The following is a 16,790-nucleotide window of genomic DNA, read 5'->3' on the forward strand; positions in this document are numbered from 1 at the left end:
GCTGCCTTCAGTGTGAGTCACTGTCATGTAGTGGTTTTAAATGTTCCATACAAATTGACAACTTGAGCATATTGGCTATTGTTATTCCTTGAGTGAAGAAGCAGTTTCTTGGGGAGCCTGGATGGCTCTGTCAGTTAAGCGTTCAACTCTTGATTTCGGCACAGGTCATGATTTCAGTTAATGAGGTCGAGCCCCACATCAAGCTCTGTACCGACAGTGTGGACCCTGCTTGGGGTTTCTCTATCTCCCTCATGCTCTAAATCTGTCTCTCAAAATAAATAAACATTAAAAAAAAAGAGTTGGACGCTTAACCAACTGAGCCACCCAGGCACCCCTCAATGGAGAATATTTAAATATATTTTTAAAATACTACTCTAATTAGGAAATGATCCTAGAATAATAAATCTTTAGAACTCAGAAGACCCTTAACTAGTCAATGTAATGCCAATGCATGGAAAGTAAGCTCCCAGAGGGCAGGAGCCTCTCCATCTTTTCATTGCTGTATCTGGTCCCCCAAAACAGCATTTGACCTGAGTCAACCCTCAGATTGCTAAGGGGGGCGGGGTGGGGGATGAACGAACTATGCAAAGCACAGTTTTCTTTTCCAAGCAGTCATAGGGGTGTAGCAAATGCTGAGTCTGAACCTTTCTCTCCTCAAAGGGAAATTCATATGTCTAGGAAAGGAAACAAATATATATATGGTATATATATTTGGTATATATTTTTGGTACTATGTTTGATATATTTATACCAAATGTATACCAATATATATGTAAATATATACCAAAAATATCCTCAGTCTGTGGGAAAATTGAAAACTTACATGAAAGTTCAAAGAAATACGAGACATCTGCCTAGCAGGGATGGAGATTGTTGAGGAAGAAGTGTTTAACATAAAGCTGGAGAACGTGCAGCTCTGACAGGTGTAGTTTATGCAGAAGAAGGGCTCTCCAGGAGGGGGTACAAAGATGAAAGAAACTGAAAAACGATGCAGGGAGACCTGACCTTGCCTACCCTGGAGTGAAAACTGGACGGATAAATTAGCGCTGGGTCAAGGAGGCCAGTAGAATGACAGACCATGCCACTCAGAGGTGTTTTCACCTTGCAGCGTAAATCAGTCCTCTCTCCTGTGATCTTTATCATAAGCAATAAGAGAGAATGGCCTGATCAGAAATATTCATTCTATTCCTTCACCTCAGTGGTGGCATTCATACTGTAAACTCTTCCTCTTTTGAGATCATCACCCCTTTGGATTTCTGCAACAACATCTCACCTGGTGTATTTCCTTCTCTGGCCTCCTGTGCACCTTCCCATGCTGAGGCTTATCCACCCTGAAGGCTGGCTCCAGCATGCCTATCCCTGGCCTTCCTCTGCACACCGCCCACTGGAACACCCAGCCTCTCATCCTGCTTTCCACACTGCTGGCTGCTGGAATTTCCATATTGAGTCCTCGTTGTCTTTCCTCCTAAATCTTCCTCCCATGTTCATCAATCGGTACATGTTTCTTCCAGTTTTGCAGAATCTACGTTTTTTTTAGTTACCTTTGTTTTGTTTTGTTTTTTTCCTGTTCTATCAGCTCTGTTCATTTTTCCCCCCCACAGACTCTGTTTCTTTGCATTCTCACTGCCAACAGTCAGGTTCCATATCGCCTCACACCTGGTTGTTCCTGTCACCTCTGGCTCCTCAATGGGCTCCTTGTATGCTGTCATTCCCTCACCAGGGAGTCTAATTCTACCAGAACTAAAGTAAAATGTACTTTTATTACTCTCCCTTGTTAGAAGGTGGAGGGTCCGTAATGTATCCTCCAGGCTGAGAAGGCACTTCAAGACTGAGAACAGAGCAAGCCATTCCATTTCATTTTCACAGAGTTTTATTCAGGGTAACCTGCTGATAGGGGCATAAGGGGAATCAGGCAGGCAGATGATCCAGGCAGTATGTGGTTATTCTCCAAAGCTATTCTCCACTTCATCTGGACTCCAGTCCCCAGCTTTTGTAAAGCCAGGGGCATGGTGGTGTGGTCACCATCTGCACACCAGAGGGTCTCTACTAGTTATCTAAAGTGGAGTCTTTTGTGCACCACTTTAGGGAAGATCAGAACGAGCCTTCCTGCATTCCGGTCAGGACGTACCTTAACCTCCACAGGGCCTGGAACACGTAGCCCAGGGGGGAAGTCACTGTGTGGGCACGAACGGGGCGGAGGACCAAAGATGGAGTCAATGTTGTTCGCCCTCCTACATCCCTCCTCTTGGTTACACAATAGAAATCAGTGAAAATTTGCAGAGAACCAGTTATGTGCCACACAGAGCAGTAGGCAGAGGAAACAATGATCAATGCATTCCCTGCCGCAGGGGAACATTCAGTTTAGTGTGGGTGATAGACATAAACCTAAGTTACTCACAATGGAACAAGTAATAAACTGCCTTAAAATTCTTTCTGTCACTTTCTGTTACCCTCACATAAGTTTATTCATTTTAGCCTTGATAGTAAATTCTTCATGACATTTTAAAAAGAAATTTATTATCAGATTGCTTTAAAAAATGGAATTAATTCTTTTACTTAAACCAGCAATTGGTATTATGTTGTTTTGTAACTTGAAAGATAAATAAATTTCTTTATTCAGTGTTAATTTTTTTAAAACAATTGCCTTGGGATTCAGAAAAAAAATATATTTCACTTGGACTGTAGATATTCTCCAAATAAACTATACATATTTATAAACTAACATCTGGTTTAGTTTATTTTAAAAGCTAAACCAAAAATGTCAAAGTGAGATGTTTGTTTTGTCAATAAATGTTGTAAAGAATCAGACTGTAGTCATTGTAAGAAGGACATATTTACTTCATTTTTAAAATTTGTTAAGAATGATTTAAACATTAGTGTTATTAGCTTAAAATAGACTATTAAAACTCTCAGACGTTTTATGATAGCCCCATGGTAAGCACAAAAATAAAACATATAGAAAATACACAACAGAAAAAGAGAAAGGAAACAAAATATACCATTACAAAATCAATGAAATACAAAGCAGATAGCAAGACAAGAAAAGATGGACAAAAGAGCTACAGGATAGACTGAAAATAATTAACAAAATAGAAATAGTAAGTCCTTCTGTATCAATAATTACTATAAATGTAAATGGATTAAACTCCCCAATCAGAATGCTTAGAGTGACTGAATGGATTTAAAAAATCCAGCTACCTGCTATCTACAAGAAACTCATTTTAGATTTAAGGATACACATAAAGGGATGGAAAAATATATTCCATATAATTGGTAACCAAAAGAGAACAGGGACAGCTATATTTATATCAGACAAACTACACTATAAGTCAAAACTGTCACAAGACACAAAGGACATTATATCATGATAAAAGAGTCAACACAGTAGGAAGATATAACCAGTATTAAAAAAAAATCTGCACCCAACATCAGAGCTCCTAAATATATAAAACAAACATTGACAAATTTAAGGAGAAATAGACAGCAGTTCAATAATAGTAGAGACTTTAATACTCCACATTCAATAATGGAAGTAGCATCCAGACAGAAAATCAATAAAGAAATAGTACACTTAAATAACACCATACACCAAATGAACCTAACAGACATATACAGAATACCCTACCCAACAGCAGCAGAACACACAGTCTTCTTAAGAAAATTGTACATGAAACATTCTCCAGGATAGATCGTATATTGGGCCACAAAAGAAGTCTTAATGTATTTTAAAAGACTGAACTCATATTGAACATATTTTCCAACCACTGTAGGATGAAACTAGAAATTAATAGTAAGAAGGAAAACTGGAAAATTCAACGATATGTGGACTTTAAAAAGCACACTCTCAGACAACTAATGCGCCAAACAAAAAGATCAAAGGGAAATTGCACAATATCTTGAGGCAAATGAAAACAAAGACACAACATACCAAAACTATTGGATGTACCAAAAGCAATAGTAAGAGGGAAGTTTATAATTCTAAGCACCTACATTAAAAAAGATCTCAAATAAACTAACTTTACATCTCAAGGGACTAGGAAAATCACAAGCTAAACTCAAAGTTATCAGAAGGAAGGGTATAATAAAGATTAGAGCAGAAATAAAATTGAGACCAGAGAAACAATAGAGATATCAACATAGCTAAGAAGTGATTTTTGAAAGAGTAGAAAAAATGACAAACTTTAGACTAACTAGAAAAAATAGAGAAATGATTCAAATAAATAAAATCAGAAATGAAGGAAATATTAAAATTGATGTCACAGAAATAAACAGGATCATAAGAAATTACTGTGAACAGTTATATGCCAAGAAATTGGATAACAGAAGAAATGGATAAATTCGTAGAAACATGAACCCTACCAAGGCTAAATCATGAAGGAATAGAAAATCTGAACATATCTATAATTAGTAAGAAAATTGAATCACTGGGGTGCCTGGGTGGCTCAATCGGTTAAGTGTCCAACTTCGGCTCAGGTCATGATCTCACGGTTCATGAGTTTGAGTCCCGTGTTGGGCTCTGTGCTGACAGCCAGAGCCTGGAGCCTGCTTTGGGTTCTGTGTCTCCCTCTCTCTCTGTCCTTCCCCCACTCACACTGTCTCTCTCTGTCTCTCAAAAAATGAATAAATGTTTAAAACAATTAACAACCACAAAAAAAGAAAATTGATTCAGTAATCAAAAACAAAAACTCACAGCACAGAAAAAGATCATATATCTTCATGGGTGAACGCTACTAAAGATTTTAGAATTAACACTAATCCTTCTCAATCTCTTCCAAAATATGGAAAAAGGAGGGAATACTTCCAAACTTATTCTGTAAGTCCAGCATTACCATGATATCAAAGCCAAAACAAAGACATTACTAGAAAAGAAAAATACAGAAAATTATTCCTGATTAACACAATACTAGCAAACAAACACATGAAAAGAAGCATAAACCATTGCCAAATAGAGTTTATCCCTCAGATGGAAGGATGCTTCAGTATATGAAAATCAGTTAATGTGATTCACCACATTTCCTATCCAGGGCTGTTTGGCAAGAAAAAGTAATAAAAAGCATCCAAATGGGAAAGACAGAAATAAAATTATCTCTGTTTGCAGATGACATAATTTTATATGTTGAAAACCTTAAGGATCACACACACACACACACACACACACACACACACACGTGTTAGAATAAATGAATTGAGTAAAGTTGCAGAATATAAAGTTGACATACACATATAAGTAAAGTTTCTAGACACTAATACCAAATTATCTGAAAAGATTACCAGAGGGAGGAAAACCTCTGCTATTTATATTTATATATTGTTATTATTATTATTTACATATATGTTCATATTTATTTATTTATCTATGTATAATAGCATTGGAAAGAAAAAAATAAGTTTAGCAATCAATTAAGCCGAAGAGATGAAAGACTTGTATACTAAAATCTATAAAACACTGGTGAGAGAAACTGAAGAATACACAAATAAATGGAAAGACACCATGTGTTCATGGATCGGAAGACTTCATGTTTTTTAAATGTCCATACTAGTGGCCCAGGACACTCTGCATTCCGCGTGTATCTCGAGGGCATGTCAGACACCTTCTTCTCCACCCCTTAAGCTCTCTCAGCGTCATTGCCACTGTATTGCCAAGATGTTGCTTTCTACCAGCCTGACTCTGGACAAGCTGGATGTGAAGGGGAAGTAGATAGTCATGAGGGTGGACTTTAATGTCCCTATGAGGAACCAGATAAGAACTAACCAGCGAATCAAGGCTGCCATCCCAAGCATCCAATTCTGCTTGGACAATGGAGCTAAGTCAGTTGTTCTTATGAGCCATCTGGGCTGGCATGATGGTGTCCCCATGCCTGACAAGTACTCTTTGGAGCCAGACGTTACAGGACTCAGATCTCTGCTGGGTAAAGATGTTTTGTTCTTGAGGGACTATGCAGGCCCAGAAGTGGAGGAAGCTTGTGCTGACCCAGCTGCCGGGTCTGTCATCCTGCTGGAGAACCTCCACCTCCATGTGGAGAAAGAAGGGAAGGGAAAAGATGCTTCTGGGAATAAGGTTAAAGCTGAGCCAGCCAAAATAGAAGCCTTCAAAGCTTCACTTTCCAAGCTAGGATGTCTATGTCAACGATGCTTTGGCACGACTCGCTGAGCCCACAGCAATATGGTGGGAGCAACATGCCACAGAAGGCCAGACATTTCTTGAGGAAGAAGGAGCTGAGCCACTTTGCAAGGCCTTGGAGAGCACAGACTGATCCTTCCTGGTCCTCCTGGGAAGAGCTAAAGTCACAGACAGTATCCACATGATCAGCAATATACTGGACAAAGTCAATGAGATGATTATTGGTGGTGGAAGGCTTTTACTTTCCTTAAGGTGCTCAACAACATGGAGATTGGCTCTTCTCTGTTGATGAAGAGGGAGGCAAGATCAGCAAAGTCCTCATCTCTAAAGCTGAGAAGAACAGTGTGAAAATCACCTTGCCTGTTGACTTCGTCACTGCTGAGAAGTTTGATGAGAATGCCAAGACTGGCCCAGCCACTGTAGCCTCTGGCACACCTCCTGGTGGGATGGGCTTGGACCTTGGTCCTGAGAGGAGCAAGAAGTATGCTGAGGCAGTTGTTCAGCCTAAGCAGATTGTGTGGAGTGGACCTGTGGGCATATTTGAATGGGAAGCTTTTGGCCAAGGAACCAAAGCCTTCATAGATGAGGTGGTGAAAGCCACTTCCAGGAGATGCATCACCATCGTAGGAGGTGGAGACACTGCCCCTTACTGGGCCAAATGGAACACAGAGGATAAAGTCAGCCATGTGAGCACTGGGGGTGGTGCCAGTTTAGAGCTCCTGGAAGGCAAAGTCCTTCCTGGGGTGGATGCTCTCAGAAGTGTTTAATACTTTCCTGCCTTTTGGTTCCGTTGCACAGCCCCTAAGTCAACACATCTCTTGTGTAGCACTTGCCACATCTCCACTTGGCATTGACTAAATCTTCCCTTGTGTCAAGATTCAGCTAGTAGCCAAGAGATGCAGTGCCAGGAGCCCTTAAGCAGTTGCACAGCATCTCAGCTCCTCTTTACTGCACCCTGGATTTGCCTACATCCTTCAAGATGCCATTTGAATTCCTTAGTAGCTTATAATCACTTGGTGATTATGCATCCTAGAGGGCATATACTTCTATTTTGCCTTTTAGAAGAAACTGCGCTATGTTAGCTTCTCTTTTTGAAGTAGCTTATTCTGATTAACTTTGTCCTTGTTTTACTACTCATCATGGAAAAAAGATGAAATTTTAATTGTAGAGGGATAGGGAGACAACGTTGGTGATCTGTTAAGTAAATAATAAAAATATCCATTGAAAAATAAATAAAATAAAATGTCCATACTACTAAACCAATCTACAAACTTAATGCCATCTCTACCAATGCTAGAGAAAAATGCCAATTGCACTTTTTTATGATTTTTTTTAATGTTTATTTATTTTTGAGAAAAAGACAGAGCATGAGTGAGGGAGGGGCAGATAGAGAGGGAGACACAGAATCTGAAGCAGGATCCCGCCTCCAAGCTGTCAGCACAGAGCCCAACGCAGGGCTCAAACTCACAGACCATGAGATCCTGACCTGAGCTGAAGTCAGTCACTTCACCAGCTGAGCCACCCAGTCGCCCCAGCCAATTGCATTTTTTACAGAAATAGAAAAAAATGTTAAAATTCATATGAAACTACAAAGGACTCTGAGTAGCCAAACAATCTTGAGAAAGTAAAACCAAAATGAGGGTATCACACTTCCTGGTTTCAAAACATAATACGGGGCACCTGGGTGGCTCAGTCGGCTAAGCGTCCAACTTTGGCTCAGGTCATAATCTCATGGTCTGTCAGTTCAAACCCCGTGTCGGGCTCTGTGCTGACAGCTCAGAGCCTGGAGCCTGCTTCGGATTCTGTGTCTCCCTCTCTCTCTGCCCCTCCCCTGCTCATGCTCTGTCTCTCTCTGTCTCAAAAATAAAAACATTTAAAAAAATTTTAAAAATATATATTACAAAGTAATGGTACTCACATAAAGATAGACTGTAGCCAATGGAACAGAATAGAAAGCCAGAAATAAATGCACATATATACAGTCAATTGATGTTCAACAAGGGTACTGAGAATACACAATGAGGAAAGAATAGTCTTTTCAACAAGCAGCATTGGAAAAAGTGGATATCCACAAGCAAAAAAAATGAAATTGGACCTTTAGCTTACGCCATACACAAAAGTCAGGAGATCAAAGACTTTAACATAAGGTCTGAAACTGTAAAACTCCTAGAAGAAAACATAAGGGAAAAGCTTCATGACATTGGGCTTGATAATGATCTTGCAGATTTGACACCAAAAGCAAAGGCACAGAGCAAAATAAACAATTGGGACTACAGTTGACTCTGAACAACATGAGTTTGAACTTGAACTGTGTGGGGCCGCTTATACACAGATTCTTTACAGTATGGTACTGTAAATGTATTTTATCTTATGATATTATTAACATTTTCTTTTCTCTGGCTAATTTTATTAAAAGAATACAGTATATATACATAACATACAAAATATGTATTAATTCTTTATGTTATTGGTAAGGCTTCTAGTCAACGGTTGCCTATTAGAAGTTAATCTCTTGGGGAGTCAAAATTTATACATGGATTCTCAACTGGACAGGGGTTAGGTGCCCCTCAACCCCCACACTGCTGTTCAAGGGTCAACTGCACATCAGACTAAAAAGCTTCTGTGCAGCAATTGAAACCACCAGTGATATGAAAAGACAACCTACAGAATGGGAGACAATATTTACAACTTCTATACCTGATAAGGGGTTAATATCCAAAATATATAAGGAATTCCCACAACTCAGTAGCAGAGTAATAGCTCAATGTAAAATATGGGTGAAGGTCTTCATTGGCATTTCTTCAAAGAAGACATACAGATGGCCAACAGGTACACAAAAAGATGTTCAACAGCACTAATTATCAGAAAAATACAAACCAAAACCATAAAGACATATCACCTCATACCTGTTAGGATGCCTACTATTAAAGAAAAAGATAACAAGTGTTGGAGAGAATGTAGTAAAATTGGAACCCTTGCATACTGTTGGTGAGAATGTGAAATGGACAGCTGCTATAGAAAACAGTATGGAGTTCCTCAAAAAATTAAAAATAGAAGTACCATATGATCCAACAATCTCACTTCTGAGTATCCAAAAGAAGTGAAATTAGAATCCCAAAGAGGCATTTGCATTCCCATGTTCATTGCAGAATTGTTCACAACAGCCAAGGTGTAGAAACAAATGTTTGTCAACAGATGAGCGGATAAAGAAAAAGTGATCTACACATAGGATGGACTATTAGCCTACAAAAGGAAACCCTGCCATATGCAACAACATTGATGAACCTCGAGGACTTTATGCTAGGTCAAATAAGCTAGTCACAGAAGGACAAATATTGCATGATTCCTCCTATATTAGGTATCCAAAATAGTCAAACTCATGGAGGCAGGAAGTAGAATGGTGGTTGCCAGGAGCTAGATGAGGGGGTTAGAAGTGTCCACTGGTTAGAAAAGTTTCAGTTATGCGAGTTGAATAAGCTCTAGAGATCCACTGCACAATGTTACGCTTCTAGCTAACACTACTGTATTGTGCACTTAAAACTTTAAGAGGGTAGATCTCATGTTAGGCATTCTCACCACATTTTTTTTTTAAAAACGGAATGAACAACCAACTGTCTTTGTAAATTTTCCGTGAGGTCCCAGAGTGCCAATCTCATGCTTACCCTCTCTCACAACAAAGTGAATTTTCCCAGGTGGCAAATAATCTGACAAGAATTTGATATCTAGAAAGTTCACAGATCCTAGCATGCACCTTTACATGTTTTCTAATTCTCTATCACAACCTTCTGATTATCACTAGAATTTTATTTGACGGTCTCCACTGAGTCTTTCAGTTACTGAACAATATGGAGGTATGAACTTAAAAGGTTCACTTATGAAAATAAGGGAAGTTCAGATTCTGTTTTCACTAGTCCCCTATGCTGACTTTGGATTTTGAATAGCTCCGCTGCTCATTGAATAGTCTCTATCACTCTTTTCCTGAAAAAGAAATCTTCCCCTGCGTTTGACTCCATGTTTTTCTCTCCATTACCTCCCAATTCAGTGGGGAGAATCTCCCGTGGGGATCTTTAGTGACCTTTTCAGCTTTTTTGGCTCTGTATTAGGTTGGAAACCCTCAGAACAAGACTTCTGTCAGAGTGTAACATTTATATAGTTCTGTTTCATAGATTTTTAAGTATACAGATTTCATTGCCTTGTATTTATCTAACATTATGTCAATACTTATGCTGCCTTAGATTATTCCAAAGAGAGGTCTGCGTGAAAGTTGGAAAGAAAATCCTTAACATGGAATGTATTTGCTGTGTCTCTTTATATACCACTTGTGAAATACTAATGCCGCGGACAAATACATCGTCAGCAGGAAACTAATGCCTTTGTCATATACACTGGCCTCTACTTAAGGTTTTCTTTAGACCTCAGAAGATGACAAGACAGTGTGGAATAAGTGACCCTGGGCGTGATTTTTCTAGTTCCCTGAAGAGTAGTTGATCTATGTGTGTCTGTGCATCCTCACCTTATCTGGGGCAGAGCTACAAATCCAGTTTCATGGTTAAATTAGCAGGTAATCCCTCCGTTTGCAAGCCTTGAAATGGTGTGTATCCTTCAGAGGAATCTGATTATGGCAGATCCCCAAGGTTCCCGCTTCAGTGCACAAGGGCTTAACTCAGAAACAACGGACTCAACAGGGGAATGAAGTCAGTGACGGGAAACAGCCATGTGATTCTTTTGTTGGGATGCTTCCCGCTGCACTTGAGCAACAGGAATGGGATTGGGTCGCTTGCACACTTGTATTCCAAAACTAGCTGTTAAGCCTGGATTTAGCTTTTCCTCTCCACCATTCTCCCCATCTTAGTAAATGGCACCATCACCTTTCATTTGACTCCCTCCTCAGCACTCTCCTCATGTATCCAATAAAACATCTGCACAGTAACTGACTTCTGAAAAACCTTCGATGTATCTACTTCTGGCCACCTCATTCCTAGTGGACGCCCATTTCATCTTTCCACAAATTATTGAAAGAGGCAGTGAACTCTCACCCTATTTTAAGTATGTCTTCTTTACTCCTTGTCTATACTCTGCCTGAATAAGCTTTACACTTTTTTTAAAATATTGCAGCCGTACCAAAAAAAAAAAAAAGATAATAATATAGAAAACTCTGTGTACCCAATAGCCAGTTTGAAGGGGGGGGGGTGCGTATAAAACAGACACAATTGAATTTTACCTTTCTCCACGTGTTCCCCACTTTTCTTCCCTGGACATAAGCACTCTCCTGAATGTGGTGTTTATCAGAATCTTTCAGTAGAGTAAATCTTGTCATGTTAAGCCTCTGCTTCAGCCCTTCACTGTGCTTCCATTACTTTTAGTCCCCAAACCTATTCCGTGGCTGGCGTGGCCTCCCGTGGGCTGTTGCTGTCCCCTGGCTGCCTCTCTCCAGCCTCCTCACACACCATCCTCTATGAGGTCGGGGGAGGCCCTCTCCCCGCTCTAGCTGCCTGGTGTAATCACTCAAACATACTCAGCGCTCCATAATTGCTAGCAAATTGGATGAATACATGAGTGACCGCCAGACACTGTGTTGAGATACAAATACAAAAAAGCTCTTGCCCCTGTCCTCCAGGGTTTGCAACAGATGATCAGACAGGGGAACAGACCAGAGGGTGGATGTGAAAATCAACAATTGTAAACCAGTGAGGTTGAGACCCATAATAGAAGTTGGGATGTGCGCAGGGATGGAACACCAAAGGGCGTAATCAGATCTTCTGGGGTTGGAGAGGATAAAAGACAGCTTCTCACAAGAGGAGACGTTTAAACTGAAGCTTGAAAAATGAATAGAATTTTTCAGGGCACGGAAGGAGGAGAGCGTATTTCTGGCAGAAGACTGCAGCTTGTGAAAGAAAAGTGGGTATGACGCAGGGCACCCGCGGGGAGCTGGGAGTGGCTGAAGCATTGGGTCCGTGTGGAGAAGAGGAGGAGAACCGGGCAGCGGCCAGACCAGGGAGGGCTCTGTGTACTGAGCTGTGGCATTGGGACCATTGTCATTGTTGAAACCCAGTTTATTACGTCTGCGGCAGATGCTCTGCCCGGCCAAGCTGAACAGCAGATACAAAGATGAATAACTTGACCCACCTGTGCTTAAAAGCCTATCTAATAAGGAGACACAACAAATCCACAATGCAAAAGGTTTTTGCCCCTCTTTTTCCTCCAGTAGAAGTGTCTCTGGAGGGGCTGTATTTAATGAAATTGGGATTTTTTTAGAAGACTTTTTTGGTAAAGTCATCGGACGGGAGCTGAATGGCCACACACCAGAGGGGCCAGTGTCACACTCCAATGCCTGTGACTCACTCTCACAGTGTGACCGCGTTGTAGTAACTAGTCTTTAAAAACCTCCACAGTTGCAGAGCCTACAGAGGATGGTGACAGCCACCTGAGGGGCTGTGGTGACCCATGTTCGCATGATTTTAGCCCCCATCTTTTGCAGGATGGCATGGGGTTGGGGAGGGGCCTGTGCTCACCTTCTATTTAAGGTCAGCCATGAGGGGACACTCGTTCACATAGTTCAGCCCCTGTGGGTGGCAATAGGAGATAACCATTTCTTTAGCTTAAGAACGGCCATCTTTCTTAATAACGTGTAAATACTCCTGAGAGTGGGTAACGTGGTAAAGATTATATCCCATTCTCACTGTAGCACATAGTAACTCATCAGATTTCTCCTGAGTGAAGGTTTAAATATGAGGGAGAGAACTAATTGCCACTGTATAGCTACATCGGGTTTCTGACAGTGGCATTGTATGAAGAAGAAAATGTGGAAGCCTGAACGATGAATGCTCATAAATTTTGTATCTCCCCACGTCTCCTGTATCCCAAATTCGTGCAAAGGTTAAAATATTCTTAATTTTTATTCTAAAAATCTTAGAGAGGCGTTCCGTTAGCACTGGTGTCTGATCGAATACAGGCTTGTCTCGGCTTCATTGAGCTTTGGGCACACGAACGAGATAAGCTTTTATGGCCGGTTATGTCATTGAGGCCAAATGCTACCTGCACCCCCTTCGCTGCTCCATTCACACACTGAACAGGAACTTCAAATGAATGTCCAGGGAAAGAATTCCTCCCAGCACGGTGGACCTTTTGATTCTGTGCCTTAGCACATATAAACTGAAATAAAAAAATAGTTTATCCCTTCAGTTCTAATTAGTCTGAAGCAGTTACATAAAAGTGCATTCGAGATACGCGCTCTTGCTGCTCCAACACAAAGACAAAAATATGAGAAAACCAGGTTATCAATTACAGTAGAGCTTCCATGCTTTCCCACAGTGTCCTTTGAGGAGTGCCTCTTTTCAACCTAGGATATGATAGTTTTGCCCCCCGAGCCTTTTTGTCAGATATAAATACGGTGTTGGGGGGAGCATATCTAAGTATCTCTTTTATTTTCCCTGGAGGCAATAAAATGTTGTACCTGCACTTGGAAGGTCGTTTTTCACTGGTCATACCAGTTAACCTAAGGGTGGGTTTGCATGATTCCTTCCCTTTCTGGGGTTGTCCCAGGACTGTGGTTCTATTTGCCATTTCTGCCTCTTCCCAGTGCATGTTGTTCTGGTCGAAGGCACTGTATTGAGAAGTTAAATGAGGCTCTTTTGTGAATATCTTTTCCTACTGCTTTACTTTGGTTGTATAATCAGATGTTAAGGTTTAGTTGAAGTGAACGTGTTGAGAAAGAAATGGAAAAAAATGGCATCTCTAAATGAGATATCAAGAGAAGTAAGGTGTTCAGGTATCTACAGGTTGATGGCTTGCGAGAAGTTTATCTGTCTGTCTCTAAGGTGGAGAGAATTCTTTAGAAATAAGAAGAAAAAGAAAGGAAAAATAACCAGAATTGTGATTTCACCTAAATGTTTTACAAAATATTTTTTCAGGCTTGTAAAATATCTTTGTGATAGTTGTTTTAGTTAGATCCTGAATTATATTTCTTTCATGTTCTATAGATTTCCACTTACCATTTAGATATCTATTTTCAATAAGCCTAATTGTTTTCTGCATTAAACCAATATACAAAATGTAGCTAGTGAAAAAGAAATAAAAGGCATAATGATTAGAAAGAAAAAATATTCTCATTGTTTTCTAATGAAGTGATCATCAATAAATTAAAGCCCCCCAAAATGTACAGATTATTAGAATTAGTTCTGGAGCTGAGTAAGATTTCTGAATCTAAAATCAATATACAAAGGCAGTTTTCTGAATGCCACCACAAACTGTTAGAAAATATGATTGAAACTAAAGTTTTCAATAATAATAATATCTTCAAAAAAGACTAATAAGTAAATTGGAATACATCTAAAAATGATGTACAAGACATTTTTGAGAAAATTAATTAAAAACAGCTTAAGATATCTAGAATGCTAAATAAATCTATATACTATGTTTATGGGTTGGAAGACCCAAAATCAAAAGGAGTGAATTCCTGCTAAACTTACTTAAAATTTCAGTGCAATTTCAGTCAAAATCCAACACAGTTATTTTATGTGTGTGTGTGTGTGTGTGTGTGTGTGTGTGTGTGTGTATCTTGATAAACTAATTCAGAAGTATGACAGAGTGAAAGACTAAGCATAGTCACACATTCTTTTATTTTTTAATGTTTATTTTTGAGAAAGAGAGAGACAGAGCCCACGTAGAGGAGGAGCAGAGAGAGAAGAGACACAGAATCCAAAGACACAGAATCCGAAGCAGCCTCAAGTTGGGCTCTGTGCTGGGCACGAAACCTGCTTAGGATTCTCTCTCTCCCTCTCCCACTACCCCTCTCCTTCTTCCTCTCTCTCTCTCTCTCTCTCTCTCAAAAAAAATAAATAAATAATTTTTTTAAAGTAAAAAGTGTAAAAACATGAAGGAAATGATAAATTAAAAAATGTATGAAAGTGGTTAGCAGTAAATTTTAAAAGTCATATTTATGTTTTATTCTATATCTTTTAGTCTGGATGGTAGATAAACTGATACATGGGTGTTTATTACTTATTCATATATGCATAAGCATATATTCTCTGCATATGTTATGAATTTTATCATTTAACATTTATTTTTAAAGCCATTAATATACATAGTCATATATATATATATATATATATATATATATATAAAAGCAAGTAGCAATTAGTCAAATGCCACAAAATATCCATATATGAATGTGTATGAATGTTTGAATATGTACTCAGGAATTTTTAAATCTAAATATCGCTTGCAAAGACTCAAGGTCAAGGAAAATGCTTTTTTAATATTTGGTCAAATTTTTTTTCAAATAGGATTATAGGAAGTAGAATGTCCTACATTTGAATTAGGATCTAATTTGTGAGATAAATGGTGGTACTAACCACATCCTACTGTTTTCGGCCTCAGGGAACATATAACGAATGCAACCATATAACGAATTCTGTAAGGTAGCCGTGCTGGAAGAATAGATATTCTTTTTTTATGTTTTTATTTTATATTGGAGAGAGAGATAGAGAGAGAAAGGGAGAGAGACAGACAGAGCACGAGCAGGGGAGGGGCAAAGAGACAGAGACAGAGTCTGAAGCAGGCTCCAGACTCCCTCTGAGCTTTCAGCACAGAGCCCTACGAAGGGCTTGAACTCGCGAGCAGTGAGATCATGACCTGAGCCAAAGTCAGCCACTCAACTGACTGAGCCACCCAGGTGCCCCTGGAAGAATATATATTCTAACAAACTCTTCCCTGAGTCAACACTAGGAGGAGATGACTGAATAAACTTAATTTGTTTGTTTGTTTGTTTGTTTATTCATTTGGTGTGAAGGTAAGAGTTGTGAAAGAAACATAAGGCATGGATGGTAGAAAGTCTTAGGGCTGTTTTTAATCTCTCAGTGCTCTCAGTGACTACAGTCTTTCCTAAATTGGAGCTGATAAATTTCATAGAAGAATACAACCTATTTTTGAAAATAAATGCCTCTTTGAAAAGCTCAATCTAGGTGGTATTAGCCAAGATATTGATGGGTTGGGTGCATCTGGGTCAGATAAACGAGTAAAAATATGTCTAAAATGCTTTCAGAGGAAGCAAACTAACTGGATTGTTAACTGGGAGTAAGGATTTTATGATGCTTCAGATTTAAGATATTCAATATGCATTTTGTATTGATTTACAAATCCATAGACTCTAAGATTTGCTCTTCCTCAAAAGAGAATAATTTAAGAATAACCCAAGGATACAAAAACTCCACTGCTCTACAACATGAGTTTCATTTTTCTAATTCAGACAATACTTGCTTGTTTTCCTTAACCATGTTGAAAGCCACTTCTTATCAATATTTCACATGAGTTCTTAGCAACCAAGAAGTAAAATGCTTAACTGTAGTGATGAGTTCCACTTAGTTCTCATTAACATTATATGTGTAACATGATGTGAATATGTTAACATGTTATTAGCATAATATGAATATATACCATAATTAAATATAAGAAAATATAATATATAATTATAAAATATATAAAAAGTAAATATATAACATGTTTGTGTATGTGTGTATTTGTATACGTGTATATACACACACCATACACACACCTGTATACATTATAAACAAAGCCAAATACATATTTTCCTTTCTTTTCTCAAATACACTGAGTTTTTCTTTTGGCATCTAATGTTTTCAGTGTTCAAATTGTAGGCCATATTGAA

The 16,790-nt window shown here is 39.1% G+C and overlaps 1 protein-coding gene and 1 pseudogene across 2 annotated transcripts in view; both read left to right on the forward strand.

The window, feature by feature from the left end:
- Nucleotides 1-16,790, forward strand: part of PLXDC2 (plexin domain containing 2) — a 445,690-nt gene that overhangs the window by 289,664 nt on the left and 139,236 nt on the right. The window lies entirely within an intron of this gene.
- Nucleotides 5,645-6,916, forward strand: LOC125169678 (phosphoglycerate kinase 1-like; annotated as a pseudogene).

The sequence above is a fragment of the Prionailurus viverrinus genome, chromosome B4 (assembly GCF_022837055.1).
Source record: "Prionailurus viverrinus isolate Anna chromosome B4, UM_Priviv_1.0, whole genome shotgun sequence".
In the NCBI taxonomy this organism is placed as follows: Eukaryota; Metazoa; Chordata; class Mammalia; order Carnivora; family Felidae; genus Prionailurus; species Prionailurus viverrinus.